General features: G+C 41.2%; 1 long non-coding RNA gene across 1 annotated transcript in view; it reads left to right on the forward strand.

Annotated features, from left to right (window-relative positions):
* The first annotated feature begins 496 nt into the window (after nucleotides 1-496).
* LOC129495478 (uncharacterized) overlaps nucleotides 497-27,359 on the forward strand; it is a 70,016-nt gene continuing 43,153 nt past the window's right edge. Inside the window, exon 1 of the long non-coding RNA XR_008661532.1 lies at nucleotides 497-572. This is a non-coding gene — a long non-coding RNA (uncharacterized LOC129495478). The remainder of the gene's footprint in view (nucleotides 573-27,359) is intronic.

Below are 27,359 nucleotides of genomic sequence, written 5' to 3' on the forward strand. Positions count from 1 at the left end.
ATTTCAACAGTTACCTGGTATGATACAAACTTTCACTGTGACAAGCCATGGACATTTTGGAGTTTGTTGCAACATCTGGTGTTGCTGTAACCCAATGGTCCTCAAAGTGTGGACCCTGGGCCAGCAGCACCAGCATCCCCTGGGAACATGTTAGCAGTGCAAACTCTCAGGTACCACCCTGGATTTCCTTAATCTGAAACCTCTCCTGTGGTGCCCCCAGGGGATTCTGATGCAGTTGAAAGTTTGAACCTTTCAAACTTATAGGCCCCAACCTATACACCTTTCACTCATAGCTCCTGAATGGAGACTGAGGACCACTCAAGTGGCTTGTCCCCCTCACACCATCCTCATCCCCACCCAACCTTGCCTCCTAGGGGCCTCATTCAGAACATAGCAGTTCTCATTCTTGAGATGAAGGCAGCATAGGAAAGTGGCATTCTCACGAGATAACTTGCTAATGCCTCTCCTTTTTTCATTCTCTCGACTGTCAAGGAGATGTGTTGGATGCTAAGCTGAAGGATAATCTTGACTCGAGGAGCCACAGAGTACGGTTTGGACCAACAGCCTGGCAGGTAGGTTTAGTATGCCCACAAAATCTAAGCCTCAGAGGTGCTGATGAGTGGTGGGACTTTGGACACTGCTGTTACTTCCATGTCTACACATTTCAGATGGTTGCTCTTTTGCAGACAGAACTCATTGACTGCAATCTCTTTGCACTAAGGAAGAACCACATCAGGTATGCCGGCCATTCAGGGAAAATTTGCTGGTCCTGTTTTTCTGAATATATTAGATGGGGGCATATGTTTACTTTATGTCTCTATGAGTCCAATACATACCGGAAAAGTGAAGGAATGAGTTAACCAGTTACTGGGCAGTCGGGTAACTTGCTTGAATACTTCATCTAACTTTGCATATCTAGAAACTTCTTGGCTTCTTACACTCAGAGAAAACACTTTGGGGATTGCTGCAATTGTTTGTGGAGGACAAACAAATGGGCATGGTCCTTGCAGGTGGTGGGTCTCCGACTGGAACATGCGTCAGAATTACCTGCAGGGCTTGTTAAAACATGAATTGCTGGGACACCTCCCTACCCCACACTGCCAGAGTTCTTTGAGTCCAAATTTTGCACTTCTAACAGTTTTCTAGGTGCTTCTGCTGCTGCTGGTTGGTCTGGTCACCATACTTGGAGAGCTTGAATAACACTAACTGCGATAGCATACAAACCCCCAAGTGTCGGTAGCTGACACTGTGGAAGTGTATTTCCCACTTATAAATAGGGCAGTGGTCGAGTATGTTGTGATACTGCATAGGACACAGCTATTGGAAAGAGTCAGATATGAGTGCAATGTATGATCTGTTGGCTGAGAAAAGCCATTTGTCATTTATATAATGGGATCCCATTTTCTTTCTTTTGTAAAAACAGAAGCAGAAAACAAAATGAAACAATCCATTTCCCCAAGCTCAAACACTGAATATGTTTTATAAATATAGTAAGAAGGAAGTGACTATACCAGGTTATTGACATAGAGATTCCTCTGAAAGATAAGGAAGATTATTAGATTTCTAATCGTATGCCTGTGTTATGGTAAGAGGGTGTGATTTTTAGAATAATATTAAAAAGTAACAAAACAGTGAAAACTACCCAGCTCATAAAGGGCTGGGTTTGAGTCTTCCGCGTTTTTCTGCATGTGTAGCCCCCTGCAGAACACAGGGCAGCATTTCTTCTGTTACAGGGCATGTGCTGTTGGAACTCATAACAGTTTTGATGAATGAATGATCACATCAGTCATCAAATGCATAAACTGCTTTTGGAACCTGGACCTGCCCATGGGAGCAAACCATTTGGGAGGCTCCAGATGGGGTTCTTTTGAGGGGGCAGCTACTCCAGGATGTCCTCTGGGATCTCCTGGCTATAGAGGGCTGACTATGCTCTAGGATCTACCTTTCCTGAGTCCAAGTCTCTGGTGGGTCCCAGAGATTCAATACTGAAGCTGGTGAGTGGATGGCAGAGGCTTCAGCATGGATGGGTGGAGAAGGATTTTTCCCAGAGGAAGGAAGTGGAGGTCAGCTTTCATTACACACCATGCTCAGAGTCCCTGGGCCTGAGGCATCTGATCCTAGGGAAGCCAGGGCAGTGCTTGAGGCTCCACGGTCCCAGGCTGCAGTCTCTCCCTCACTGGTGAGTGGCCAGGCCAGTCCCAACAGGGGAACCGGAGACCTGGCTCCTCGAGGTTGGGAGTGAGGATCATTGTTTCCAGACTGGGAGGATTGCCAGCAGAGCTCACTTAATAACGAGGCTCCTGGGCAGGGCGACCTAAGACCATGTGTTGGGGTCTCCACCAGCCCTCCCGGCTGCCAGAGGTCAGAGACGCTGTATTACATTCTGCAGCTGGGGCCTGGGGTCTGGCCCCTGGGAGAACTGGGTGGGAAAAAGCAGCTTGAGAGCCACTTGCGGTTATCCCTTGGGAAGTGGGAGGTCATCTCTATGTGGGGGGTGATGGTGGAGAGGGAGGACCTCTGGGAAAATCTTTGGGGCGAAGTCAGGATGGGAATCCATCCCAGGAACAACTTGATTCAAACTACTTGGGACGGGGGAGTGAGCGCTGGATAGGAAATCCAGATCCCATTTCTGCCACTTGGTTGTGTAACCATGTGCCCTGTCATTCTGCTTAGCTGAAATTTTAGAGATAATAGCTGATTTCATCTTCGTAACAGTTCCACATACTCGGTGTCAACATCCTCCATTCTCCATCATCACGTTTGCCAACGGGGAGACAGCTCAGATGTCAGAGCGAGCCACTGAGGGAAGCAACACCTGGCCCCAAGCTCTGTGCTGCTATTTTCTTTACTGACATCCTCATATCTTCTTCCTTAACTTCTCTGAACCCCACTTCGGGCTTCGTCGGTAAAATGGATTTGCATTAGTCAGTTTCCAGCCGAGAGATGGGAATTGCTTTAGGTCTTCCCAACAGAGGGAATTTTTTTTTTTTAACAGAGGGAATTTAATACGGGGAATTAGTTACATGGGTGACTGGGGAGGTGGAGGGGCACCCCAGGTGTGTAAGCAAGAGCAGGAAGCTGCTGCCACCCTTAGGGCCTGAGGTACAAAGGAAGAGGGAGTCAGTATTATATCCCTGGAGTTAGGACCATCAGCAGAAGCTAAAACCACAGTAGTTTATGCCCAGAAGGAGGGGGTGCCTGGGCGGAGATGTAATCACTGCCAGAGATGCCCCAGGGAGCAGAAAGAAGGGAGGGACTTACTCTAGTGCCCACCTCCCCCCTTCCTCTAGTGCTTCCCATTGGCCAAACTACCAGGAAGCCAGGGGACACGGGGCGCTGGGGAAGGCAGATCCCAGAGCACAGCAGAGCAGAGGAAGGGCAGGGAATGGGTCTGAGATCAGATGGGTGGTCAAGCAGCCCCCAGTTCAAGGTCGTTGGGAGCACCAAAGAAAGGTCACGTGGAGAGAGCATGACCTAGGGTGGGGCTCTGTGTGTGACCAGCCTGACTGATGACTGGCTGCCACTGCCATTCCACTGTCAGGGAGCGATGGTTGAAGACAGCGTGTTTGGTTCCATGGCTGTTGAACCTTCTCGAGGGATGGCAAAGCTATTTGAAAGAGACACAGAAGGAAGGCAGTCAGCTCCACGGCCAGCAGGGAACTTGCCCATTTCCCTGACCTGCGGACATCTTCCCAGACTGCTCCAGTCTTCCAGGCTATTCCTTTACTCTGTCTCCTGCTGCTGCCTCCCAGGGCGCACCCAAGGGACTGCTGGCAGATTTCGGGCTGCTCTGTCTTCTTCCAGCTGGGGTGGGCGCCTGGCTGGCACACGAGGAGAAGGAGCCGCAGAAGACACACATCTGTGTCTAAGACTCAGATATTCCAGAAATTTCTCTGAGATGTTTGAGGTGGGGACTGGGGGTGTGGGCTGGTCTCTGCTTACATCTGAGCATTGCGATGTTCACCCCAACAGCAGAACTGCTAAATTTTGGCTCAAACCAGCTAAGATTCCTCTATGACCTACCTCTCTCCATCCTTCCCTCCAGCCTCCTCTCCTTTTTTCTTTCCCTCCTTCCCCTTCTTTTATTTTGTCTTCCAGTAATCTTCGATCACTGAGTATACACCAGGCATTCTGCTCTGTAAATATGAGTAAGGTAGCTTTAAAAAAAAGTGCATATAGTTTTGAAATTGAGAAAGCCATTTCTAAGTAGCACATGGCTCAAATGAGAAATCATAAAGTATGTAATATAGTTAAGATTTATAACTGGAGAGTAATGAAAATGCTATGTATTAAAACTTGTAGAATGTACCTAAGCAGTACTTGGAGTGATATTTATGGCTTTGAATGCTTATAATGAGCTTAAGAAGATAGGAAAAAATAATAGTTTAAACCCCAAAAAGGTTTAGTAGCAGAAGAAGCAAGTAACATAAGAGCAAAAATTAGTAATATACACAGATAACATTGGGGAGGATCAGCACATCACAAGTAGATGCTCCTCAAAAGCAAGAAAGGAAAGAGAGCCTGATTTCATATACAGCAGATAGGCATTCCAAATAACCAAAGAATATGTGAGTCAGTGTATACTAAAATATCGGAAATCTTTTTGGGGGGAGGGACTTTAAAGAAAAATATAATTTACCAAAATAGACTTAAGAAAAAAAAAGTCCACTGAATCTATAGTTATTATCTTACTATTCCAGGTAAAATATGCAACTTCTATTTTATGAAAAAGGAGACAAGAGGTCAGAGAGGTAAAGAGAGTTGCTTAAGATCCTATGGGCAGGAAGTGGTGGAGGCAGAGCCTGGTGTGGGTGCACCCCCACCCTTCTGGGAGTGAGAGCCCATCCCCTGTGACCTCTGCTGGGACTTTCCCCAGGGATGCCTGCTACTGCGGTTGCTCAGGACTTTTAACGCACCTCTAGGGAGAGGCATTTGGCACCTGAATCTCCCCTGAATGTTTCACCATCTCCAATTAGTGGATGCTCACAGCAGCCCTGCGCTGCCTCCGGATTTTACAATACCGCCCCGCTGAAAGCAGCAGGGCTGAGCAGCCTGCGCGGAGGCCTGAGGCCCTTTGACTCAGCCACCTCCCCGGCCCAGGGATACTCAGTGCCTGACTCGATGCCCATAGCCACAGCCCAGGCCTTGGAGCCAGGTCGCCTCTGGTAGAAAGCAGGTGGCAGCCTGCCTGGGAGCCTGGGTGGGTGATAGACTCCCACGGTTGGAAACCTGCATCTTGGAATGGGAAATGAGCCTTGCAATGGGAATTGTGGTATAGGGGTGTTATTGAAGATCCGACGGTGGGCTTTCACCCTGATAACCCTTGAACTGGCATCTATCATCTCTGTTTTGCATTCTTTCCTTCCCTTCTTGAGAATATCAGCCATCCTGCCTCCTTGGGGGTCTGGTGGCTTTGCCAGGGACAGGGTCCTATGATCTCTGGCATGTGACTCAGCTAACCAGCTCTTCCCTCACTTTTGATACATGGGCACAGCCTTGCTCCTCTCAGGTTGCTAAGTAGGCATGATATAAGCCTGCAGTTTGGGGAGACATTCCTATCTGCCTATGCAGCAAGACAGCCAGAGAAGAAAACAAGGGAGATAATTTCACCGGGAACAATGGTTTCTGAGCCCCTGGATGCAGACGTGCCTGCAGTCCAGCTTTCTCATATCTCTTAGGTAGTGGGAACCAATATTGTCTCTTTGTTCTTAAATTTGTGGAGTTGGGCTTTCGTCTTTTGAAACCCAGCGAGCCCTGACTAACACAGTTTGTCTTGGCTTCTCGTTCTCTCTCTGTCCATTTTGAGTGGTGACTCACCTCGCTGGCACCTCACAGCTCCCCCAGTATCCTCCACTCAGGAAATGGGCTGTGGTGCATTCAACTTGCTGCATCAAGTGGAATGCCTGGCCTGGTTCTGCATATTGTGATGACTGATGTGGCGATAAGGGACTACGACAGAGACCCTGCAAGGGTGGGAAGAAATCCCCCAAAACATCTTCTTGGGGAAGGTTCCAGTCAAGAAATAGTAACTACGGCTAACACTCAGGTGTGGGAGATGGTGCTGTGCGCTCAGAGTGCATTAGCTCACTTCATTCTTGCAGCGACTCTACACACGGGTTCTACTATTTTTCTTATTTAACAGATGAGGCATCTGAGGGTTCTGGGGCTCATGCAATGTGCTTAAGATCACAGAAGTAGAAAGTGCTGAGGCCAAATTTTGAAACGGACAATTTTATTTCATAGTCTGTACTCATAAGCACTCTCTTGACTTCATTATGCTTGTGTGCTGGAATTAGGTAGAGTCTTTTTTCTTTTCTTTTTTCTTTAATGATTTTATTTATTTATTTGAAAGAGAGAGTGTGAGAGCATAAGCAGGAGAAGAGGGAGAAACAGACTCTCCACTGAGCAAGGAGCCTGACGTAGGGCTTGATCCTGAGACCCTGGGATCATGACCTGAGCCAGAGGTGGACGCCCAACCGAGTCACCTAGGTGCCCCCAAGGTGGGGTCTTTTTGCAAAATGATTTTCAATATCTTTTACCTTTCTCAATGTAAAGGCCCTTGAATAAACAGGTTAAATCTGTTTTTTTTTTTTTGTTTTTGGAGGGTAGGGGATTCCATAAGAAATGTCTTAAGTCAAAGGAGAAACTAAAAGTAAGCCCCAAACCCCTGCCCAATGCTTTCTACCACTGCCAGAGTTATCCCTCTAAAGCAAAGTCATGCTGTTCTTTTTATAAAAGGAAGAGCCTTTGCAGCTCTCCTCTGCACGGGAGCTAAAGACGAAGCCCCATCATCTGACTTTCAAAGCCCTCTGCAGTCTGGTCCCAGCCACTCTTCCCAAATTATCTAGACTACATCCCCTTCCCAGAGGCAGCTTCACTGCACACCTATGAAGTTCCAGCTCAGGCTCTTGCTAGGGGACCCATGTTCATGGGTTGCCGCCAAATTTGCAAAAGTAAGATATTTTTAACAGAGATAGGTTAAAGCCACTGACTGTTTCCTTTGGCTTCTGTACTATCCCTCCATCTCCTCTTACTGTTGGAGTGGCTCCAGGGACTCTGCTGAGAGCGGGTTGAGCGGGGGATACATGGAGTTTGGGTTTATAGTTATGTGACTTGCAGTTGCTTCCATGCATTGTTAAGTAATCCCTAGTCATCGCGGTGTAGAAATCGCCTCCAGGGAAACTCGTACCACAGATTGTGCCGACTCACATGTGACACGTGACATGTTGTGACATGAAGGTTTGGGGCCAGCGGCTGCGTCATGGCATGAACGTGTCCTGTGGTGCCCCAAGTATGGGGGAGAAACCAGCTAGAAATGTCCAGAGCCAGAAGCTCGTCTGTGGGAAATTCTCACACGTCTCAGAGCCCAAGTGCGAGAAAACGTAATAAAGACTTGGCCAAACATTCTAATAATCCTAAAAATATAGATGGCATTGACAAAAGGTGATGAAACTGGTGGGGGGGGCATTTTCTAAATGCCCAACAAAAGAAAATGAAATTTGATCCATCATCGATATTTTAAAAAATCATGATATTGACAAGCGCAGAGACAAAGAGAATGAAGTCAAAGTACATAGGGAGAAAAGCATTACAGACATACATCAAGCCATCAGTTAAGGCACAATATGGCTATTTTTCTGGATATTGCCATGCTTGGGGTATTTGTCAGCTTTTAAAACTTGAAATTAGTTATTTCTCATTCTAAAAGAATATTCCCTTTGTACCTAAATTCTTACGTATTTATTTAAAAAATAAGCCTCATTGAGGTATAATTCATATATAATGAAATACATATACCCAAAGGCATAGTTTGTGAGTCTTAATGAATATATATATGTACCCGGGTAGCCATCAGGATATACAACATTTCTGGGCACCTGGGGGGCTCAGTCGGTTGGGTGTCTGCCTTCATCTCAGGTCATGATTGCAGGGTCCTGGGATCAAGCCCTGTGTTGGGCTCCCTGCTCAGCAGGGAGCCTGCTTCTCCTTCTCCCTCCACCCCTCTCCCTGCTCTTGCTCTCTCTCTCTCAAATAAATAAATAAAATCTTTAAAAGAAAGATATAGAACATTTCCATCACCCCTGACCTTTCCCTCTTTCCCCTATGTCAACCTCCTTGCATGATGCTGCTCCAGGTAACCATTAATCTGCTTTCCATCACAAGAGATCTGGACAGTTCTGGAACTTCACATAAATGAAGTCATGCAATACCCTTTGGTATCTGGCTTGCTTTAGGGGCTAGTACAGGTCAGCATTGTGCCTCATTCTGTGTTACTAATAGTTTTATATTTTTTTCTTAACTAAAACCTCATAATTCGGTTACTGTGGGTCTGGCTTTGCTGCTTCCCTCAAATCTAGGTATACCAGATGTCTGGGTATACCAGGAGGACCTCTTGGTCAATAAATATCCTGCGTACATGTCTGAGATCATGCCTGAACACTCTCTTCCCTCTGCTGGAATGCCTTCCCTCCGGATCCTGGTGGCCCAGGTTAAATGCCTCCTACTTTCTGGATTCTCTCGGTCAGAACTGAAAACACTCCTTTCTCCTCCCCAGGAAGCACTGGCTTAGATTTCTCACTGCTCATGTGATTGTCTTATACTGGAATCAGCTTAGTTTTGTTTCTCTGGCCATCTGGAATTTGAGGTTTCTGGTAATAGGTGCTTCATGTTGGCACTCCCTTTGAGTCCTGGCTCACCCCGGTTGGCAGGTAGCCCAATTCAGAGCAATAAACATTGGTTGAAAATGAAAAAAAATAAGGGTAACTCTTCGTTTGGGGTTATAGAAACAAGACACAATTCTCTTCTTTGATGATAGCCATTTCTCCTTGGTTTCTCGCTCTGAGTTTGGCAGGGACAGGGCATTCACTGTTCTTCTAAATGGATCCTATGGGGAACCTCAAAGGATATTTTGAGTGAGGGCCCTGCTCGGGACTGCGGTGGGTTGAATAGCATGTCCCCCCAAACTATGTTGCAAGCCCTAATCCCCAGAGTCTCGAATATAGCCTTCTTTGGAAATAGGGTCTTTTTTTTTAAAAGATTTTATTTATTTATTCATGAGAGACAGACAGACAGACAGACACACACACACACACACACACACGAGAGAGAGAGAGAGAGAGAGAGAGAGAGGCAGAGACACAGGCAGAGGATGAAGCAGGCTCCATGCAAGGAGCCTGACGTGGGACTCGATCCCGGGTCTCCAGGATCAGGCTCTGGGATCAGGCTCTGGGCTGAAGGCAGCGCTAAACCACTGAGCCACCTGGGCTGCCCCTGGAAATAGGATCTTTTCAGATGTAATTAAGGCCGGGATTTTTGGGGTGAGATCATCCTGGATTTGGATAGGTCACAAAGCCAGTGACAGAGGTCTTGTAAGACAGCAAAGGAGGAGAAGACACACAGAGACACAGGAAGACAGCCATGTGAATACGAAGCAGCAACTGGAGGGATGTTGCCACAGGCTAAGAGAGGGCAGCAGCCACCAGAAGCTGAAGAAGCAAGGAAGGATTCTTTGCTGGAGCCTCTGCAGGGAGCACGGCCCTGCCAGCACCTGATGCTAGACTTCTGGCCTCCAGAACCAGGAGGGAATCAACCTCTGTTGTAAGCCACTACACTTGTGGGAAGTTGTTGTGGCAGCCTTGGAAACTGACACAGACTCGTCAGTTTGAAAGGGTTACGTATATGAACGTGAGTGTAAGCCTGTTGAGATGCCGTAGGAAGACTGGAGCTGTAGCCCCAGGTTGGTTACAAAGAATCAAAACCCCAGAGAACCAGCAGGATGCTACCTTCCCTATTTGTTTTCTTTGAAGAGGGGGCATATTTAAATTATTGAAATTAAATTAATTAAAATTATTGAAATAGTGAAATAATCCAAATGAAATAAAAGGTATCATTTTCATCCATTAAATTGACAAATATGGGGGTATCTGGGTGGGTCAGTCAGTTATGCATCTACCTTTGGCTCAGGTCATGATTCCAAGGTCTTGGGATGGAGCCCCACATCGGGTCCTGGGATGGAGCCCCACATCGGGTCCTGGGATGGAGCTGGCTTCTCCCTCTGCCCCTCCTCTCTCTTGTGCTCTCTCTTGCTCGCTCTCTCTCTTTCAAATAAATAAATACAATCTTTAAAAAATAGACAAATACAAACAAATCCCAATGTAATATCGAGTTCTCACAGGATGTGGAAAAAAAGTAAAATTTTATGCTCATAGTAGGAGTCTAAACCTCCTGAATTGTCGATAGATAGAAAAAAATCCTAGGTACATATCCTCTGACCAATTAACTCCGCTTCTCAGAATTTATGCTAAGGCAATACCAGAGATGTAAATGATGTAAGTAAAGACATATTTAAAGTTATTCATTATCACATTATATGCAATAGTGGGAAATTAGAAACAACTTACATCTTGAGAGTCGATTGGTTAAATATGTATTGGTACATGCACAAAAATGGGAAAATGTGTCCTCAAAATTTATGTTAGAGAGAGCTACCTTATAACTTGAGGAAATACTCATGATAAAATGATAAGCAAAGAAAAAAAAGGACAATAAAAACATTATTCAGTATGATTCTGATTTATTTAAAAATATGCATAGAAAACTGGAAGTTTCATGGTTATTTCTGAGCACTGAGACTGAAGCTGGTTTTATTTTTCTGTCCATACCTATTTTTGAGGGGAAAAAAAAACAACACAAAACGGGCAGGTTTTGGTAATCAGTAGAAATAGTAAGTTGAATTTTAAACAGTACTAAAGGTTTGGGTTTTGTTATGGTCTATTAGGGCTTATAGTGTGTCTCTTTTTAGACAAAAGTGCCTGGGCACAGGCGCTTAGAATTATATATATACACACACAGGCATATATATGTATACACACATATGTACATATATATACACACACATATATACATATACACATACACACACATATATATATACACATTTAAGCCCTATATAGCTGTCACTTGGCCCAAAGGGAAAGTTAAAAAGGTCACACAAAATGCTGCAGACATGTCTACCTATATGTCACTCTGGTCCCTACTCTGCTGAACAGTGTGGCTCTGGACAGAACAGAGTGTTTCCTCTGTCCTCCTTACTCAGGATGTGGTCATATCCCTACCTCCCTGCCCTCACTGCACACCTGGACTTGGATCTTCTCCTCGCTAGGTACGCAAGGGGAACTCCACTTCCAAGTGACCACTGCAGGAGGAGGTGGGGCCAGCAGTTGGACCCAGGAGACAAGCAAGAGTCCTTCTCTGTAGCCTGGCTGGATCCCAGGGAAGGTGGTGGGCAAGTCATGTCCCTGGGGCTGCTCAGCCTTTGTTGTTTCTCTGCAGGCTTGGGGACACCCTTTCCTGAGAGCCCTTGGATTGTGCTTAGAGTGACCAGACATCCCCATTTGTCCAGGGACAGCCCTGGTATAATTGTGATGCCTAGTGTACTCATTAATAGTGTCCGTTTTGACTCTGATTTGGAAGATAAACAACCACTAGAGTTTTAGTCCAAATGTGAACTATTATATTTAATAATTCATAATACAAAAGACAATACCTGTTGCTTTCATTCACTGAATACACATACCATGTGCCAGATTTCAAGCATAGATTTAATTTTTACAAACTTCTAGTCACTAGACTCTAGTCAATGTCTCATTGACTGAGACACTTCAGTCAACATGGCCTCAAGCCATCCCATCCTGTTCCCTTCCCCTGCTATCCTCCTCCTTTTCCTGGGCCTTCTCTCCTAGGACATGGCACCGCCAAGTTTCTGGTCACCCAAGCTGGAAATCTGTTGTCATCCTTAGTTATTCCCTCTCCTTTATTTTAATCATCCCCCAGCTCCCAGTGATTCTATCTGCTTAATATCATACTGTTTTCTAGCCACACTGACTATTCTATTCTGATGATTCTCCATGGTGTCTTCAACCCCAGGGTACATGCTATTTCCTTGCCTGTTTCTGCAAAGTTAACTCCTACATTTTAGTTTTCAGCTCACTCATAACTTGATGCCAATTCTGGTAGGGTTGCCCTGTTAAAAAGGACATGTCATGCTTTATATTTCTTTTGTGGCTTTTGCGAGCTTATTTGGATGCTGTTTGTGGACCCCTTAAATTGTGAGCTTGTGAACGTGGGTATTGTGTCTATCCTGTTCTCTGCAGAATCCCTGGGTTTTAATGGAAGTTTCTCAGTAAGTATTGAAAGACGTGCTTGAGGGTATCCTGTTTTCTCCATTCCTCTGCCTCTGCTGCAGTCCAGGCACCTGGTTCTTTACAGTGGCCTCTTGTTTACATATTACTTCTCCAATCCATTCTCTGCCTAGGAAGATCTCATAAGCTGAACTGCGTCACTCTTCTACTTAGAATATTCAGTGGCTCCCTATTATTCCAGGGATAATGCCCCAAATTCCTAAACAGAGGCTTTTTGTCTTGGCCCTGAACTCTCTGGACTGGACCATCTATCTGTTATCTCATAACAGATTTCACTTTAAATATCATGTCCCTCCCTAGGAGAACTTCCTTTCATGCTCCAGTGGTTAGACTCCTCCTTGGTACTCACACAGCCCTCCAACTGCTGGATGATCACAGGTTATTGTGTTTAGCTTTTCCCCCCCCTTCATCAGTCCTTGGGTCTGGTGTACTCAAGTTGTATTCAAGCTTTGCTGTATTCATATTTCTAGCACAGTATTCATGGCATAGGGAAAAGTAAAAGAATATTTGTGAAATGAATGAAATTATCCCTGTGTTAATGGTAAGGAATTCAGTAAAGAAAGAGAAAATTCTTTGAATGTCATATAGCTGGTAAATGCTGAACACAGGTTTCAAGCCCAGGACAGTGTCATACTGTTACAGGCTGAGTTGTGTCCCCATCCTCAAATTCATATGTTGAAGTCTTAGCACTCTACTACATCAGAATGTGACGGTATTTGGAGACAGGGTCCAAAAAGAGGTAATTACGTTAAAGTGAGGTCATTAGAGTGACCCTAACCCAATATGATTGGTGTGTTTATAAGAAGAGGAGATTAGGGCACATATGTACACAGAGGGAAGCCCATGTAAGGACTTAGGGAGAAGACAACTACCTACAAGCCAAAAAACGAGCCTTAGAAGGAGCCAGCCCTGCTGACACCTTGATCTTAGATGTCTAGTCTCTACAATTGTGGGAGAAAGTAAATTTTTGTTGTGCAAGCCACCTAAACTGTAGTACTTTGTCAAAACAGCTCTAGCAAACTAATACACATGCCTAAGACTTTCCTACTACACTGTATTTTAATTGTCTAGAGCAGAACTGTCCAACAGAAAAATACTGTGAATCACATACGTAATTTCTGGTAGTTGTATTATCAAGGTTTAAAAAAGGAGATGAATTTAATTTTAGTAATATTTTTATTTAACCTAATAAATATAAAATATGACTATTTTAACATATAATGTATATGAGACATTATTAGTAAAATGTTTTACATTCCTTTTTTCCTACTGTTTGTAATCTGATGTGTATTTTACGCTTAGAGCACATACCAGTTCGGGTTAGCTACATTTCACATGCTTAGTAGCCACATGTGGCTACCATATTGGGAATTGCAAGTGCAGTAGATAGTCCCTTCCTTTCTTTCTGCACACCATTTTTAAAAAAAGGTTGATATTTTATTATTTTTTAAAAATATTTTATTTATTTATTCATGAGAGACACAGAGAGAGAGAGAGGCAGAGACATAAGCAAAAGAAGAAGCAGGCTCCATGCAGGAAGCCCGATGTGGGACTCAGTCTCAGGACTCAGGGATCAGGCCCTGAGCCAAAAGCAGTTGCTCAACCACTGAGCCACCCAGTTGTCGTGGTTGATATTTTATTCTGATAGTACACCATTTTAAACAATTAAAAAAGATCCAGCGAGTCAGCTAGGGATGTCATTCCTGAAAATGTTGTCTTTGCTTTTATGTTAGCAACTCTACTAGCTGGGTTAGCTGTTCTTCAAAAGACTAAACCATTTGGGCATTTTGGTCTTTCATCTCCTGCCTGGCATTGGACTGTAAGCATCAGATTCAGAATGTTCCTGTGAGAAAGCGTTTTGCCCCTCATCCCCTCTAATCACCTGTCCCTATGAATTCACTTGGAAATCTAGGTCCAACAGTACATTGCTACATGCTTTCATTCTCCAAACCTCGACCACAGCTGGAGTATAGTGTGTCTGTTGGATGATCGTCCTGAATTGGTGCTTTCAAGTAGGTGGTTTGAGTCAGATGTTGACTTCTGTCCTGATCAGCTGTGACCAAGATGGAGTTGTAGAGCACATGCACGACCTTTTTTTGGTCCTTTTAATGTTGCATTTAGTTGGAAGAATTAGAGTTAATGAGATAGAAGATGTAGGTGAACATGATTTGGTGAATAAGATGATCATGGTTTGGTCAATAAGCTGAATGGAGTTGTTGACTTAGTAAAGAGTAAGAAACTGTACAGTTTTGAGTACAAGTTGTGACCACAAGAGAAGTGAGACTTAGGAAACTTTGCTTCAAGGTTAAGAATTGAGAACTTGTAGAGAGTGGCTTAAGTTTTGGATGAATAAGGGAACCATTGAGTCTGTTTCTTGTGTATGGTTCATCTCTGTAATTCTTTCTTTTGTGCACTGAAGATATAATAGTGAACTTGCTGTCACTAGCTTCTCCTGTTAGTGTGGTTTTATGCAAGGAAATTGAGTACTCATGAATTCCCATTATTGTCTTATTTTTCCTACTTGAAATCACCAATTCAGGAAAAAACAAACAAAACTGCCCCCGGACCTGAAGAAGGTGGAAGTCATCTCCTTGGTGATTTTGGGAAACTAGCTTGGGGTCTGATCATTTATGGCCAACTTTTGCTTGGATTCAACCCTGCACTCCTTTTTTTTTTTTTTCAACCACAAAGAGTTAAACTCACCCAGAGGAGGCAGCAAAGGAGGTAAGGGAGTGTGACACTGATTTATAATAAGAAATATATATTTGGTCTTCATCCCAGTTTCTGACACAGAGCTCCTAAAACCCTTAGAATTTCCTAAGCGATAAGAATGATAAAAATGTCTCGATATTTATAACAAACCCCTTTCAACCACACCTGAGTTTCTGTTAATGAGGTGACTTTTGGAAAGCCCCTAAGGATGGGGGCTGGTTGCCACAGGAACCAACCATGTGATTGGGGGTTAGAACTTTCAGTTACACCTCCTGACCTCCTGGGAAAGGAGAGGGGCTGGAGTATCATACTCAATCACCAGTGGCCAATGATTTAATCAATCATGCCTATGCAATGAAGCCTTCAAAAAACCCAAAAGGATAGGATTCACGGGGCTTCCAGGTAGGTGAACATGTGGAGTGCTGGAAGGATGGCATGTTAAGAAAGGGCATGAGAGCTGTGTGCCTCTTTCTGCACCCCTTGCCCTGTGCATCTCTTCCATCTGGCTCCTCAGGATTGGGTCTTCTTGGAGTATCCTCTTTTTTGATCTTTGAAATCACCCTTTGAAGCCACTTTGTCAGCAAGTAAGTGCACAGATACGTGTATGTTATTTGTAGCAGTTATAGGAAAATGGTTCTCCTCCCTTCATAGACACCTCACAAATTTTAATTTGATGGTAACTGAGGCACCTGAACCAGAGGGAACTGACTGGATTCAGATGGCCTTGGCAGGATCTTCAGTGGACTTTTCAGGATCTTCAGGTCTTTCCAGTGGCCTTCAGATGGTATTTCCAGGACCTTATGGAAACTCTGGAGTAACCAGGGAAAAACTTTGGGAAAAACTTTGGAACCCAGAGGCCATGGTTGTCAATCCATTCGGACTCTTTTTTTTTTAATATTTTCTTTATTTATATGAGAGAGTGAAAGCACCCAAGCAGTGGGGAGGGACAGAGGGAGAGGGAGAAGTTGGCTTCCTACGAAGCAGGGAACCCATGTGGGGCTCAAAACGAGGACCCTGGGATCATGACTTAGGCTGAAGGCAGATGCTTAATCAATTGAACCACCCAGGTGCTCCCTATTCTGACTCTTGAAGGGAATCTTTGTTTCTGAATGTTTCTGATTATCTGGTTTTTGCTGGAATTATGATCACATTGATCAGTTCCCCCAAAGGAACAGTCAGGGCAGGTGAATGTAGTCAGGCAATGACTGGGGCAGAACATCAGCCGAAGAAAGGGACAAATGACCCACTGTGGGCTGGAGGTATACTGTGTGCCAGCCAGCAGTGTGTCTGTAGAGCAAAGCATTATGGGTTCTTGAAGAAATCAGCTGGAACACTTCCAGTTTAAAATGGCATCTGGCTAGCTACAGCTGCCCCTGGCACAGTCTCTCTTGCTTTCTAATTAACCTCTTTAATGAAGATATAGAAACAGCACAGCCCCATTACCATAAAAGTGGATACCCTCTCTCCTTGTCCCTCTCTTTGCATTGGCTTAGAGACATAGCATTTGCAGCAATTAAAAAATTGCCCGGCCATCTCTCAGGTCTGTGAGTATTGCTTTTCTCACCATCCTCAATATATTTTTTTGGAGAATGTGTTTTTTATAAAGTGATAGGGTAGAAAGTTGGGGCCATACTACACTGATTGTGAGGAGAACAGATAGCCCAGGGGCAGTTGTATAGATGAGGATTGAGACAAAGAGAGACCAGGTAGCAGGGTCTGCTGGAAACTATAGATTTTAATGTATTCTGTTGGTTTTGAATGTCAGAAAATAAGGCAGTGGAAGGCGGAGAAGATTCCAGTAGAGCAGAACTCTATTAGATAAAAGGCTGAACAAGAATGAATAACAGATCTTAAAATAAGCCCCTTCCCCAAACACACATATAAACAAATACGAAATTCTTTATGATAATGCAGAGTCAAAGGAGTTAAAAAAACAATCTTCCTTCGAAGAAAATTCCAGGCTTACATATTTTTATTGGTGAATTCTTTTAGTATTTAAGGAAGAAATGACACTAATCTCATGTAAACTCTCTCGGAAACTAGAGGAGGAGGAAACAGTTCACAATTCATTTTATAATATTTATTTAAGAAGTCATTATACACAATCTTAAAGAAATTACAAAAAGAGAAAGGAAGAAAGATATAAAGAGAGAAAAGAAACAGAATTACTAAAATCCTGCATGAATATAGGCTAAAAAAATCCTTAACAAAATATTAGTACACAAATCCAGCAATATACAAGAAGGATAACACATCATGACCAAGTAGGATTTATCCCGGAAATGCAAAGTTGGTTTAACATTGGCAAATCCAAAAGTGTAATCCACTACATTTACAGAATTAGGAAGAAACATATATCAAGGAGAAAAAGTATTTGATAAAAATGAACATCTATTCATGATAAAAACTCAGGACACTAAGAATAAAGGAAAAATTTCTCAATCTGATAAAATTTATTTATTAAAAAGTTACAGCAATTGTTATACTTCCTGGTAAAATACTGAACACTTTCTCACTAAGATTGCGAATAAGGTGAAGATGTCCTTTCTCACCATTTCTGTCTAACGTTATGCTGTCTAACATTTTCTTTTGGCCAAAAGAAAAAAGCCCCCCCCCCCCAAAAAAAAAGATAGGAAAGAAAGAGGTAAAATTGTATTTGTGTTCAGATGTTATGATTATTTATGTGGAGAATCCTAAGAAATCTACCTTTTAACTACCAGAACTAGTAAGTGAACTTAGCAAGTTCATAGCATTCAAAGTTAATATACAAAGATCAATTTTATTATTTATATACTAGCACCAAATATTTGGAAAGTGATGTTTAAAGATTCCTTTGCCAGTGCATCAAAAACAAACCAAAAAAATATACTGATGATTAAATATAACAGAATATGTGTAAGACTTCTGCTCTGAAAAGCATGAAACATTGCTGAGAGTAATTAAAGTGGACCAAAATCAATGGGTATTTATAGGTAGGAAGGCTCAGTGTTGTTTAGATATTAATTCTTCCCAAATTACTCACTAGATTCAACATAATCACAATAGAAATTCCAGAGGGTCTTTCACAGAAATTGACAAACTGACTCTAATATTTATCTAGAAATGCAAAACACCCAGAATATCAAAAACAATTTTTCTTTGTTTTGTATATTTTTATTGGAGTTCGATGTGCCAACATATAGCATAACACCCAGTGCTCATCCCGTCAAGTGCCCCCCTCAGTGCCTGTCACCCAGTCACCCCATCCCCCCGCCCACCTCCCTTTCCACTACTCCTTGTTCGTTTCCCAGAGTTAGGAGTCTCTCATATTCAGTCACCCTCACTGATATTTCCCACTCATTTTCTCTCCTTTCCCCTTTTTCCCTTTCACAATTTTTTATATTCCCCGAATGAATGAGACCATATAATGTTTGTCCTTATCCAATTGACTTATTTCACTCAGCATAATACCCTCCAGTTCCATCCACGTTGAAGCAATTGGTGGGTATTCATCGTTTCTAATGGCTCAGTAATATTCCATTGTATATATAGACCACATCTTCTTAAAAGCAACCTTGATAAAGAAAAGCAAGGTTGGAGGACTTATACTCTCTGACTTCAAGACTCATTTTAAAGCTATGATCATCAGAAGTGTGGTATCAGCATAAAGATTGACAAATGAATCAACGGAAAAGAACATGAAGCTCAGAAATGAACTCAACTGGCCAACAAGTTCTTAAAAATCTTATTAAGTTTTTAATGTTAATTCCAGTATCGTTAGCATAATAGTATTGTATTGGTTTGGCCAACTAATTTTTGACAGAGTCACCAAAGCAATTCAGTGCAGAAAGGAAAGTCCCTTCCTTCCTTTCTTGACAGCCTTTCAACTAATGAAATTGGAATAGTTATTCATAAGGGGGAAAAAAAGACATGAATTCCTACTTTATACAAAACCACAAAGCTTTCAGGAGAAAACATAGGAAAATGTCATCAGGACTTAGAGAGAGGCAGTGTTCTTATAGGACTTAGAAAAGAAAAACCAGTAAGTTAGGCTTTGTTAAAATGTGAATATTTCTGCTTATAAGCAGATACTTTTAAGAAAATATGTAGGTAATCCACAAGCTGAGAGAAAACATTAGTAAAACAGATACTTTACAAAGAACTGGTATCCAGGATATAGAAAGAACTTTTGTAATTCAGTAAAAAACAAACAAAAACAATTAAAATGGGCAATATCATTGGATATGTATTTCACAAAAGAAGATGAATATATGGCCAATGAACATATCTCATTAGACATTAGGGAGATTCAAATCAAAACCACAATATGACAGCCTTATGCATCCTTTAGAAGGTTTAAAATTAAAAAGGCCAATAATCCCAAATGTTTGTTTTTCTTTTGTTGTAAATGTGTTTTTATTTAAGTTAGATTTGCCAAACTATAGTATAACACCCAGTACTCATTCTGTCAAGTGTCCTCCTCAGTGCCCATCACTCAGTTACCCCAACCCCTTACCCACCTCCCCTTCCACAACCCTTTGTTTCCCAGAATTAGGAGTCTCTCATGGTTTGTCTCCCTCTCTAATTTTCCCCACTCAGTTCCCCTCCTTTCCCTTATAATAGCTTTCACTATTTCTTATATTCTACATAGGAGTGGAATATGATGATTGTCCTTCTCTGATTGACTTACTCTGATTGACATAATACCCTCCAGTTCCATCCACATTGAAGCAAATGGTGGGTATTCATCGTTTCTAATGGCTAATATTCCATTGTATATATAGACCACATCTTCTTTATCCATTCATCTTTCGATGGACACCGAGGCTCCTTCCACAGTTTGGCTATTGTGGACATTGCTGCTACGGACAGTAGGGTGCACGTGCCCTGGTGTTTCACTACATTTGTATCTTTGGGGTAAATCCCCAGCAGTGCAATTGCTGGGTCATAGGGCAGGTCTATTTTTAACCCTTTGAGGAACCTCCACACAGTTTTCCAGAGTGGTTGTACCCATTTGCATTCCCACTCACAGAGCAAGAGGGTTCCCCTTTCTCCACATCCTCTCCAACATTTGTTGTCTCCTGCCTTGTTAATTTTCCCCATTCTCACTGGTGTGAGGTGGTATCTCATTGTGGTCTTGATTTGTATTTCCCTGATGGCAAGTGATGTGGAGCATTTTCTCATGTGCATTTTGGCCATGTGTATGTCTTCTTTGGTGAAATTTCTGTTCATGTCTTCTGCCCATTTCATGATTGGATTGTTTGTTTCTTGGGTGTTGAGTTTGGTAAGTTCTTTATAGATCTTGGATACTAGCCCTTATCTGATATGTCATTTGCAAATATCTTCTCCCATTCTGTAGGTTGTCTTTTAGTTTTGTTAAACAGTCCCAAATGTTATCAGGAAGGTGGAGCAACTGGCCTTTCACACATTGTAGGTGGGAGTGGGAAAATCTAACATTTTTTTTTCAAAATTCTAAATACATATCTATTTACCGTGTGACCCAACAATTGCATACCCAGGTAATCATCCAAGAAAACTGAAAATACATGTCTACAAAAAAGTTTGTATAAGAATGTCTCTGGCAGGACATCATTAAAAATAGTCAAAAACTGGGGTATCTGGGTGGCTCTGTGGTTGAAGTTCTGACTTTGGCTCAGGTCATGATCCGGGGGTCCCTGCAGGGAGCCTGCTTCTCTCTCTGCCTATGTCTCTGCCTCTCTTTCTGTGTCTCTCATGAATAAATAAATAAAATCTTTAAAAAATAGTCAAAAATTGAAAATAGCCCAGGTGTCCATCAATAGGAGAATGGGTAAACAAATTATGGTATTTTCATTTAATGGAATACTATGAGGCAAATAAAAGGAACCATCACTGATGCGTGCAATGATGTGGGTGAGTCTCAAAATGTCTTGTCATGTGAAAGAAACCATACACACAAGTCTACACCATATGATTTCATTTGCATGTAGCTCTAAAAAAGGCAAAACTAATTTATGGTGGGGAAAAACTCAGAATAATGATTGACTCTGAGAGTAGGGGATGGGCATTGACAAGAAAGGAGCATGAGGGAATTTTCTGGGATGATGGGATGTTCTATCTTGATAGAGGTTTGGGTACACAGGAATATGCATTTGTCAGAAGTTGGGAATGTACCTAAGTCAGATTTGTGGCTTTCACTGTATGTAAATTTCACACCAAAGAAAAAGACCTGTAAACAAACATTAAACTCTAGTTAATTATTTGCACTGTGAGATATTGAGGGGGATGCCAACTGATGTATGTAGTTTAATTTGAAGTGCATCAAAAAAATCAAGGTGGTTGGATGGATAGATAGACAGATACATGATAAAGCAAGTAAAGTGTTGATGATAGAATCTCTAGAAGTACTCGCTATAAAATTCTCTCAACTGTTTAATATTTATTTCATTTATTTATTTCTTAAAAAGATTTTTATTTATTTATTCATGAGAGACAGAAAGAGAGAGAGAGAGAGAGAGAGAGAGAGAGAGAGAGAGAAGCAGAAACACAGGCAGAGGGAGAAGCAGGCTCCATGCCGGGAGCCCAGCATGGGACTCAATCCAGGGACTCCAGGATCATGCCCTGGGCGGAAGGTGGCACTAAACCGCTGAGCCACCCAGGCTGCCCTCTCAGCTTTTTTATAACTGAAACTTTTCATTGTAAAATATTAGGAAAAAATTAAATCCAAATCGCAAACTTCAAGAGATATGAAAAAGAAGGAATGTATGGATAGACAATCATAGACCTCGCTGAAAAGAGTGTTTATGGCAAAGATATTAGTCTCATGTTGATTCATACATTTAACATAGTTTGGAATTTTGATTTTCAAAGTTGATTCTAACTTACATTAAGATGTAATTACAAGAAAACAAAAATGAAAATCTTACTAAAATGTTCTATATATTACATATATATATTAGTGAAAACAATATATTATACCACAATTAAAATACAATGACATGAAAAGGAAGGGATCATTTTGAATTACATGATAGACTACCTATGAACTTGATAGAATATACAAAAAGTGGTGTGAATTATTTGAAAGAGATGGATTTTTCAATAAATGTTGAAGTGAAATCAGTTTAGAACTTTAGCTCACATCATCTCCCAAATTAAGTTACAGATGAATTAAAGAGCTAAATTTTAAAAATGCAGGTTGTTTTCCCTTTGGATAGTTATGCTATGCACAGATTTTACTTAACATAGTATTAAGAGCAGTTAAGATTGCCTGCATTGGAATGACAATAATGTAGCAAAAGATCTTCTAAGCCCAAGAGCAAAGGAAAAAATCCAAAGTATAAGAACAATGTATTTGGGCACTTAAATAGAGAATTTCTATGTCTTCAAAAAATTATAAGCAACAGTAAAAGAAAAATGTCAAATTGGAAAAAATACTTGCAGTAAATATAGCAGAAAGGCTTACTATCCTTAACAGACATAGAGATCTTTCAAATCAATGTGAAAAAAAGAAAAACCTAAAGAAAAATGGCTGTAAGACTTGCATATATAATTTGCTGAAACAGAAAAACAATATTCTGCTCAAGGTTTCTGTGAACCTAAAAGTGCTCTAAAAAATGCAGTCTTCATTCTCTAAAAAGAAGATAATGAACTTGCAAAAATCTCTTATTGTTACTAAAGAATTTACATTAAAAATGAAGGATACTCTCTCTCTAAATTAAATAAATACATCGTAAAAAGAATAGGGCAGCCTGCGTGGCACAGTCCTTTGAGAATCTGACTTTGAGTTTCAGTTCAGGTTATGATCTCAAGGGTCAAGAGATCAAGCCCTGGGTTGGGCTCCATGCTGAGTCTGCTTGGGATTTTCTCTCTTCTTCTCCCTCTGACTCTCCTGCTTGTGTGTGAACGCTCTCTAAAATAAATAAATCTTAAAAAATGAAAGATAAGATTTTGTTTTACACTTAGAAAGTTAGAAAAAAAACTTTTATGAGATAGTTTTGTTACGTTTGTGTCTCCTCTGCTTTGCAGTTAAGGGTGATGGTGTGGTGAACATTCTCATATGGCTTTGATAAATCTTTGATTATTTCCTCAGTGTGTTTATCCACGTTGATGATGTTTTATTTTATTAATACTCTTTATTTCTTAAATTGGTTGAAAAGCATGTAAGAGTTCATCAAATTACTAGTTTCTAAGAGATCATTTATGACTAAGGATGTTAACCATTTGTCATGCATTGCAAATGAAATACCATCTTTTCTCACCAATATTTTACTGTGACGTTTTCCTTTTTGGTTGTACAGAAGTGTTCTATTGAAACATAATAATGTTCTGCTTAAAAAAAAGTACCTTTAACATGTTTGAAATGGTACCTAATGCATTAAAGGATCTCTGTGTGCAAAAGGCAGAGAAAATGCATGAAAATTGAAATAAGTGGCTATCGTTGGATGGTATGATTATGGATGATTTCTATTCTCTTCCTATGGTTTTTCCTAATTTTCTAAAAATTAATGAATTTAAAAAATGAGAAATTAAAAATGATAGTTTGAAATGGCTTTTCTTTCAGCACTTGGTATCAAGCCTGGCACATAGTAGGTACTTGGTATACCTATAAAAACAGCTTTATTGAGATCTAATTCACATACCGTAAGATGCAATTTTATTTTTTAGCAAATTCACAGATATATGCAGCCATCATCACAGTCAATTTTAGAACATTTCCGTCACCTCAACAAGGAACCCTGCACCATTTAGCTGTCACTTCCCTGTCCCCCTACCTCCTCTAGCCCTAAGGAACCACTGATCTACTTCCTCTCTCTAATATTTGCCTATTCTAGCCATTACATATAAGTGGAATGACCCAACATATCATGCTCTTTTGCCACTGGCTTCTTTCACTTACTGTAATGTTTTCAAAGTCCATCCATGTTGTAGCATGTGTCTGTATTTTATTTTATTTTTAATGGCTGAATAATAGTATATTGAGTGGATATTCTACTGCTTGTTGATCTATCATTAGTCGATGATATTTGGGGTGTTTCTACCATTTGACTATTATGAATAATTATGCTATAAAATTTGTCTAAAGCTTTTGGCATGGACATATATGTAATGTGTCTATTTCTCTTGGTTATATATCTAGGGGTGGAAATGCTGAGTCATAGGGTTATTCCATATTTAATATTTGGAGGAATTTTCAGGCTGTTTTCCAAAGTGATAGCATCATTTGACATTTCCATGAGCAGTGCATGAGAGTTCTGATTTCTCCACCACTCCAACCCTGACATTTTGTTGTTTCCTAACTTTTGTTGATATCCAGGCTATCCCAGCAGGTGTGAAGTGGTGTCTCATTGTGGTTTTGATTTGCATTTTTCTGATGACTAATGTTGTTAAGCATCTTTTCATGTGCTTATTGGCCATTTGTATATCTTCCTTGGAGAAAGGCCTATGCAGATTCTTTGCCCAGTTTTTAATTGGGTTATTTGTCTTTTTGTTATTGGGTTATAAGTGTTCTTTTACTTTCTAGTACAAGTACCTTATCAGATGCATGATTTGCAAATATTTTACCACTCTGTCCTCTTTCTACTCTCGTGGTAGTGTCTTTTGAAGCACAAAAGTTTCTAAGTTTGGTGAAGTTCAATGTATGTATCTTTTTTCCTGTCTGCACTTTTGGAATCATTTCTAAGATACCATTCTCAAATCCAAAGTTGTGAAGATTGACCAATATGTTTGTTTCCTATGATTTTTGTAGTTTCGGCCCTTTGTATTTAATCTTTTGATTTATTTTGTGTTAGTTTTTGTACATGATATGAGGTAACAGTCCGCCTTTGCTCTCTTGCATGTAGCTATGCAGTTACCTCATCAGCTTTTGTTAGGAAGATTCTTTTTTCCCCACTGGATGGTTTTGGCACCCCAGCCAAAAATCATCTGGCCATAGACACATGGGTTTATTTCTGGACTCTCAATTTTATCCCATTGGTCTATATGTCTATCCTTTGCCAATATCCTACACCTTGATTACTATTGCTTTCCAGTAAGTTTTGAAATAGGGAAGTTGTGAGTCCTCCAGCTTTGTTTTGTTCTTTTTCAAGACTTGTTTTGGCTATTCTGAGGACCATGGAATTAAAATGAATTTTAGATTGAGTTTTTCTATTTCTACAATGAAGCCAGCTGAGATTCTGATAGAGATTGCTTTGAATCTATTGATCAACTTGAGGAATATCTCCATCTTAACAGTATTAGGTCTTCCAATCCATGAACGTGGAATGCTTTTCCAATTTTACAGATCTTCTTTCATTTCCTTTGGTAATGTTCAGAGTACACATTTTGCATGTTTTTTGTTAAATTTATTCCTATATATTTTACTTGTTTTGATGTTGTTGTAAATAGAATTGTTTTTTAAATTTTATTTTGGATAATTCATTGCAAGTATATAGAAGTATAATTGATTTTTGTATGTTGATCTTGTATCCTGCAACTTTGCTGAACTCATTTATTAGTTCTAATAAATAGCTTTTTAGTGCTCAGGATTTTCTCTATATAAGAAGATACCATTTATAATAGAGATAGCTTTACTTTTTCTTTCCAATCTGGAAGTCTTTATTTATCTTTTTTTCCCTTATTGCCCTGGCTGAAACATCCAGGACAATGTTGAATAGAAGTAGAGAAGGTGGAAATCATTCCCTTGTTTTTAATCTTAGGGAGAAAGCATTCAGTATTGAGTATGATCTTAGCTGTGTGTTATTCATAGATGTCCTTTATCAAGTTGAGGAAATTCCCTTCTACTCCTAGTTTGTTGAGTGTTTTTATCATGAAAGGGCACCAGATTTTGTCGATGTTTTCTTCTGCATCTATTGGGATAATCTTTCAGTTTTTGCTTTTTATTCTATTGATATGGTGTATCCTATTAGCTGATTTTTGGATGTTGTCAGTGCACTTTTATTGAATGTGTCCCATGCTGGTAGGCACATTTGGGAATGCAGCTGAATCCTCTATGTGGTTTAGAGGCTACAGGCTGCCATATGGCTGTTTTTGGATGAGAGATGCCCTAGCCTCGTCTCTACCAGCTCTTCTCCAGTTTTCTTTTCCGTGCTGATGCAGTGCCTTGCACCAGTCAAGTACTAACTTACACCTCCAGTCAGGTAGACGTGTTTCAGGTTAATTAGGGGCCTCAGTCAATTTAGTTCGTAGGTTGTAATTACAGGCACCTGAGACCTGCAATTTCTGTTTTAATTAAAATAAACAATGTGGAGGGACTGACATCACACCAGGGCAACTGATGTGCAGGGCATAGGTAATTACACCAAAGCTGAGCCTCTTGCTGTGAAGATGTCTGTTGGGATCCATGATGGAGCACTGGGCCTGGCCATCCTGGTGAATGCTAATTACCTGCTGCCAACCACAGCTCAAACCAGACGGGTCGGTAGGTTGTGGTGATGATATTAAAACATGTTTCTTTCAAGTTGGAACTGAGCTGTGACCTTTGGGGCATGTAAGCGTGTGTGTCCATTTACATATACAATATCCCTCTAAATGTATTTACCTATGACATGCTTCCACATACACATGCAGCGGAATGAAAAATTCTTATTTTAACTGCTGGTTTTAGAGATCCTCTTGGGAAGGGAGTCAGCCTTGTTAGAAAAATAGTAGTTCACTTGGACAGAGTCAAACATATCCTAACTGCTCAGCCTTGGCAGTTACAGGAATTTGAGGTGGGGTATAGCAGGGAAAAGGAAGGTGGTAAGGGAGAGTGGAGAGAAGCAGGGCTGGAACGTGGCAGGAGGTTACAGTCTGAGAAGAGGGTAGCCAGTGAGAGATGTCTGGTGGCCGGAGTGGCTCAAGTCCACAGAAGAACAAGGTATTTAATTTTTATTTTAAAATTGTTTGCATCATATGATGTAAACTCCCTCTGGCACTGCAAGCCTTCAGTGAAGTCATAAGCATACACCAGTGTTTTAGATGAGTGAGTTTCTTTTTTGGGGGAGGAGTGGGCGGTAAAGATCGAGGAAGAAAGATTTAATTCTACATTTGAGTTGGAGTGTAGGGGATCATACATGAAATGGTGAATCCAGGGCTATAGGGAGCAAGAAGTGACTAAAGACTGTAAATCTATGAGACTTTTCGGAAATCTAGGTCTGGGAGTTGGACTTCCCACAGACATAGGAGAGAAATCCACATTCATTTTAGAAAAGAAATCTCAACATGGCACTCTGCCATGTGAAACCTTCCGATGGCCCTCATTACTATCAAGACAAGTGTAAACTTACTTAAATGGCCACAAAGATATCCAGTCCTAATCCCTGAAACCTGTAAATGTTACCATTTTTTAAAAAGTCTTTGCAAAATGGGATTAAATTAAAGATTTTGAGGTGGGAGATTATCTTGGATTATCTTGATGGGCTGTAAATACCATCACATGTATCCTTATAAGAGGCAGAGAAAGGGAGGGTACCACACACAGAGGAGGGGCGGGCACAGACGGAAGAGAAG

Source organism: Nyctereutes procyonoides, unplaced genomic scaffold (genome assembly GCF_905146905.1).
Source record: "Nyctereutes procyonoides isolate TBG_1078 unplaced genomic scaffold, NYPRO_anot_genome, whole genome shotgun sequence".
Taxonomy (NCBI): domain Eukaryota; kingdom Metazoa; phylum Chordata; class Mammalia; order Carnivora; family Canidae; genus Nyctereutes; species Nyctereutes procyonoides.